Source organism: Condylura cristata, unplaced genomic scaffold (genome assembly GCF_000260355.1).
Source record: "Condylura cristata isolate star-nosed mole 26May11 unplaced genomic scaffold, ConCri1.0 scaffold00001, whole genome shotgun sequence".
Classification (NCBI taxonomy): domain Eukaryota; kingdom Metazoa; phylum Chordata; class Mammalia; order Eulipotyphla; family Talpidae; genus Condylura; species Condylura cristata.
The window spans coordinates 15,462,519-15,469,266 of record NW_004567102.1 but is presented as its reverse complement, the minus strand read 5'-3'; positions in this window follow the sequence as shown (position 1 = coordinate 15,469,266).

Sequence of the window (6,748 nt, the reverse complement as noted above, 5' to 3'; positions counted from 1 at the left end):
AAAAAAAAATAAAAAAATTCTCTTTGTATCTTCTCATTACATCTAATTTTGGTGATATGTCCACTGAGACCCAAAGGACTCATAATGTGAGAGGCCAAGTGGAAGGGGTGGTGGAGAGATTCCAGGGTGCGCAAGGGCTAGGAAATGACTTATCCTTTCCAGTTGCTAAAAATGTTGGCTATCTTCCCAGGAGTTCTGAGTGAATATGAGTTATAGAAACTCACATGGCAAAATTGAAGGACCCTAACTTTAATTACTTAAAGTTTTAAGGGGTATTTTTCAAATGTGCTTTGCTACAGAGTACCATTTTCTAGGTGTGAATTGAAATTTAATAAGGCAGAAATATTTTTTGAGGGCCCTGTATTAAACTTGACTTTTCCAAATAACAGTTTTAATTTCATTAATTTATTACCAATAGTTAGGTGAACACTGCATGCCAGGAACAGTTTTGGGTGGAGTACGTATCAATGAATAAAATGTTAAATTTCCCTGCATCTGGGGGTTCATTTAAAGAGATAAATTATAAGAGAATTCCTCAGGGAATTACTTTGTTAAGAACTATGAATGAAACTCCTAGGTAAGAAACAAGCAAAGATCTTTATTATTGATGGTAATGATAGTGTAAGCATTTGCACCAATTCCCAGCTCCCTCAGGACAATAAGAAAACTATCAGTTGATACCTAAACATGCAGTGAGTTGTGTTCTAAGAAAAAAAAAAAGCTAAGCCTATGAAACATCAAAGAATATCTTATAAAGGTTAGGAAACAAAAGCATAATTATCCCCAGCTCTATGGGAAGATATCATCTCTGACTTCTTCAACTGTTCACAATACAAGTATCCATGAAGACATAGTTAACCAAAGCAGTTAGTATAAAAGATACTTAAAAACATCTCAGAGCACTCCCAAACTGTCCTTTCTGTTTATGTTGAATTTATATGCTTATGTAAAAAGGTTAAGTACTAGGTATGAGAAAATAGTCTGAGAAATAAATTTGTCCTCACAAATCAATCTGTAAAATTATCTAGCCTAAGAAATTGTCACAAAGAATTTTCTGGTCAAATTTTTAGGAGAAATTTAAGACTGCTTAATGACTGTTTTCCATTGCCTAAGCAGTTCTCAAGCATATTAATAATATTTTAATTATTGCATTTCATTCGAGAAAGCAAGTTAACTTAAAATTCTTATCAAATTCATAACATTTTAATATAACATGTAGTTATTAAATATGAAATAAATTATCACACATTTAAAAAAACAAGCATATGAAAATATCCATTTTTTGGCTTTGCATACATAAAACTATTCTCCAAATATTATAGGAGATAAGGTCCTGTAGGACCTTAAAATAGAAAATTTTCAGAAAGAAAAATATGCTTGAAAGATTTACTTTGTTTAAATCCTTTGAAAAATCCAAAGCAACATTTAACTTCACACACAAATTTCACCCAAATACTTTATCCTGATCTTTTTTTTCCTTTTGATAAATAACTACATGGTTAACCCAGATGGCTTTTTACCTCAAGGATTTAAATGGCTGTAGCTTTTTCATTTTTCTCTAAAAGAAAATAGAGTTGGCATTTTTATACTGATGTCAGTAGTGTTTATGTTTCTTGGTATCATAGGAATAGACATAGTTTAAAAATGAATACATCACCCAAAGGGGGGTGATCTTATGCCTCTAAATCATATACAGTATTCTAAACTAATGCTACTTCAACTTGAGAAAAAAAAAAGGCTGTGATCAAAATATAAGAATAAATAACAACTACATCAAGGACTGTAGTTCGTAGGCCATTCTCAGAGTCTTCCTGCTTATTGTATATGAATTTAAACTCTTTGTGAGTCTCCATGTTCTCAGGAAACAGCAATGCTTAATTAGTCCTTCCACTCTTTTGATCCACAAAAATGGCTTACTACAAAGCAATCCCCTTCCTTAGACTTAGATGAAACTCAGATGCCCTCCCCTTGCTGACCTATAACACTGCCAGACACACATCCCCTTAACTCCCATTTCCTAGAAATGAGCAGTTAAACTATTTGCACCCACTGACAATCTGAATAAATAACAGACTTGACCAAACTGGTTAACCTTCTCTCCTGCCAGGGCCCTGAACTTTGACTTACTCTCATCCTGAGGCAGTTCCAGCCCCACCTTCATGGCCTCTTAATCAGCTGACTAAAGGAAAGAGGTTCCTGGATTAACTGTCCTTATTGTGCTGTCTCCCCCACACTGGATTCCTTCTAGCCTTGTTGACTAATCTGTGAAGAGAAAAGCCCATTCTGCTTCGCCTTTGAGTCTCCGTGGGCCCTGTAGTTGGAATGTTCTTTCTCTGGGAATATGCCCCCATTCCTTGTGACAATACCTTTGAGTGTATTTTTCCCTTAGGTACATCCACATTAGTTTTTAGTTAACACATGTTTAGTCTCCTATACTGTTCTTTGTGCTGTTCGGAGAGGAAACGCACCCTTGTCTATAGGGAAATTTAGGTTCGGTTCATAGTCATGTTCCAAACACTTGATTTATATCTGGTGATGAATAACTAGACTTCTTATAATGGTGATCATGTTGCAATATTTACAAATATCAAATCATATTGTATATATCTGAAATGAATAAACTTGGAAAATATTGAAAATGTCAAGTTCACATTCTAAGGAATCAATACTAAAGTTTAAAACATGACGTAGCTAATACCTAGAGAGTCGTTAGATGTCATTTTCATTATCAGTAATCTTCCTTCTAGCCAACTAGAAACTCTGGACATGAAAAGAGTCTCCATGATGTTCTCTGGTTGTACATTGAGAGCCTCAGCATTCCTGGTGTTTGAAGGTAAGGATCATTTCCCCCATATCTGTACTAAGAAGGGTGGCTGCTGGAAACTGCAAGTACTAGAATGTACCCTTGGGATCTTTCCCACGCTCTTCATCCACCTGTTCCCGCTGGTACACAGCTTTTTTTTTAAAAAAAAAAAAAAAGATTGGGCCCTCCCTGGTGGCGCAGCGGGTTAAAGCACAGCACCGAGAATCTAAAGCCGCTTCCGAATGAGTTCGATTCCCGCCTGCCCCGGAGGTGACCACATGGTGTGGCAGACCTCTCCTGACCCGCCCGCTGCTCCCCTCAGCAGTGTACTTTGTCGATCTGCCTGTTCTGTTCCCCACTCTGTCTCTGGTGAAGCCTCTCACCGCCCCTGAGCCTCTGGCCTGTACCCCAGTTCTGTACGCACAAATAAATAAATCTTTAAAAAAAAAAATAAAATAAAAAATAAAAAAAAGATTTATTTACTTATTCATACAAGAACTGGAGTGCAGGCCAGAGATGAGAAAGAGTGAGAGGACTCACCAGACAGAATAGGTTGCTGAACAGGCCAGTGTACTGAAGCACACTACTGAGGGGAGCAGTGGGCAAGACAAGAGAGGTCTGCAGCACCATGTGGGTCACCTCCCTGGCCGGGGTCAAACTCGTGCTGCAGTGGTTGAGGATCACTTACTAGTGCTGAACTTTAAGCCGTTGAGTCACCATGGAGGGCCCTGAACAGAGTTTTCCTAAAATGATGTAAAACCATTTATTTCCAAGTACCCCAAATCACTACCACTTTTCCAACTAGAAGGGAGCCAGGAGAAAAACAGAAAGAGTGTGGGGACAAAAGGTCTAAATGGTAGATATAAAGAGGATTTAAGGATTGAGAAGCCCAGTTGAGTTTCACCACACTGTGGAGTAAAATTGTCACTGGCTCCCTATTGCACTTATGATGAAATTTGAGATAGTTAGAGCTGCCATACATTACTGCAGCCTCACCTCCACCCCAACTCCTAGCTCACCTGCTGCTATTCCACCACCTAGAAAACTCTTCCCTTCCTCCTAGGTCTGGGCAATCACCACTCAGCCTTCAGTTCACTCTCCCTTCTTCACTTTGTCTAAACTGAATCTCTGCTATTTGTTTTCATTATACCTCCTTGCACAATTTGTATATTTGTTAATTAATTTTAATAAAATTATAGATGAATGAGTATTCACTGTAAATCAGGATTGTACTAAGTATTTTACACCATTTATCTCCATTCTATCTTCCTCCTTTATTTACTCTACCTAACACAAGGGGTTGTGAAAGGCCCCAGGCACAAGCCAGGAGAGTGGTTGAGCCCATATTACAAATGAAGCAGTATGACTCCAGCACCCTCTTCATTCCAAACTCTTTGCATAACTGCCTCCAAAATGATTTTCTTGTGCTAGGCATTCTGGTAAGTAGTTTACATGCACTCATTCAATGAAACCTCACAACAGTCTTAAAAGGTAGTCCTACCATCCTTATTTTACAAATAAGAGGCACAGACTTGGAGAAGAATTTGTCTAAGCTTCTACTCCATTTGAAAGCATATAGTCTGATGACCAAGGGGCCATGGGGCTGCATGGAAAGTGGTCAACCAGCATCTGCTCTGACTAGTCCTATCCATGCCCCCAGCGTTCTTCTACCTCTCTGGCTCCATGGGTCTATTTCCTTCAGTACCTTATATCCAGCAGAACATTGTTTGGAGGAGCAAACCAATATCCATTTATTGAGTGAATGAAAACCCAGTGCTGGTCTTTTCAAATATAGATGAAAAACTTGTTGGCTCAAATAAACATATTTCATTATCAAAAGTTATTTTCTAAAAAAATATGAAAATTTGCTATAATAAGTTGTGAAATAACTGTGATCACTGTCCAAGCTTTTGAGGACTATGTGGAATATTTTCAGCAGCTGCATTACCAGCTCGCTCAGACCAAAGGGGGGAGTTTTTCACAGGACTTCATGGGACTTTGAGCTTTTCTTTCTAATTGGTTAATTAGAGGGAACACTAGTTTACAGCACTGTATATGACTCAGAGGAACAGTTTTGCACCTCAGATGGGCATCACCACCCCCCACCCACCCCAGAACACTCATATCACTATACCATGGAATTCCCTCCTCACCTTGTTCCCACCCTTTCTTCCTGAGAGGCCTGGCTGAGAAAAGCTAAATACTAGAGGATTTCCCACGTACATTTCCCAGTGCAAAGGAACTGATAGAATGAAGCCCTCCATTTTTCAAAGAGGATGTCAATCTGTTTCCAGTAGAGCCGCTTTTAAAAAGCAGCTCTGTAGTTACAACCACCTCCAAATTTAGAGGCTGTAAGCAGTAATCATTTATTACTTAAAAGTCAAATGGTTGCCTAGTCTTATCCCATTGGGCTGGGTTCTTGCATCTGGTGTGGGCAGGTTGATATGAGCAGCTGGCCCCCTGACAGGGTGCTCAGTTACTCACCTCTTCCACAAAGTCCCTTCTTACCTAGCAGGTTCACTTGGATTTGTCCTCTGGACAAGCAGGAATTCAAGACAAAAAGACAGCACTAAAAGCAAGTGTTTTTCAAGTTTCTGCTTGCACCAAGTTTGTTACTTTCTTATTGGCTAAAGAAAGAGGCCCAGAGGGGGTATGGGAGGGCACGGCTAAAGGGCGTGGTTACAGGAAGGTAAAGAAAGTAGGACCTTCAGTACAATCCAAAATCACAACTGGGGAGTCACTACAACCCAGTATCTACCAGCAGTTCAGCAGAGAGAAGCCTTCTTTTTCAAATCCTGACTGATAGATACCACTTAGTTACTCTAAATCTAATCCTGGATTAAGCTGAATAACTGAACTATTGTTCTGACAAAAATGGGTCTTGTTTTGACTAAACTGTTTTGATAGGATGCAATTTTATCTAAGAAACAGTCTTTTTCCTTTTTGGAACTGCTATAATGGTTTTAAGGGACAGGGTCTAAGGGGTGGGGTTTTGCCCCCAGGGAACATTTGACAATGCCTGGGGACACTTTTCTTTTTCCTGGCTGGGGGAGGCATGTTACTGTCATCTAGTGGATTAAGGCCTGGAATTGTTCTAAATTCCCTATAATGCAAAGGACAATCCCCTACTTTAAATAACTATCCTGGCTAAAATGTCAAAGGTCCTGAGGTTAAGAAAGTAATCTGCTCAAAGAATGTTGTTCAAAGTTCTTTTTCTGCAAAGATATTTGTCCTCCTCCTCCCTACCAAATCTAAGTGTCAGAAATAGTTGCATTTCTGCTGAGCAATTGTTATGACTTTATCTTAGTACACTGAGTAAGTGGGGAACTTTTACATTTTGCAAACATTGTTAGAAATCTGAGTCAATTTTTTATGTACCTGTAGTCAATACTCATAACTATTTTTTTAAGGTTTATTTAACTATGCGAAAAAGAGCTGGGGTGTAGGCCAGAGTGCAGGGGAAGGGAAGATGAAAGGATTCACCAGAGACAGAGTGGGGAGCAGAAGAGGCAAATCTACTGCAATACACTGCTGAGGGGAAGCAGCGGGTGAGACTGGAGAGGTCAGCTGGGCCATATGAGGTGAGCTTCCTGGCTGGGGGTTGAGCTCAGACTTAACCCCTAGGCCACCAGAGGGAGCCTGAAATAAATTTGAACCTTAAAGAAACAAGAAGAATGAAAACAAAGAACTGAATGAGAATTAAAATTCTAATACTGAATGTTGGGCACCAAATCTGTTATAGGACAGCAGATATGTTTCAGGACAAAATCTGTTAGAGGACAGGGAGAGAGGGGCACCCCTGAAGCCCCAAACCTACCTGTTCTAAGTGGGTTTGTAACTGGGTGGTCCCTAGGAGAAGGGAAGTTCCAGGTTCCCTGCCCCACCCAGAAGGAGGGTGGAACTGAGCAGAGAAAAAGGAGAGAGAAGAAGAGAGAAGGAAGGCAG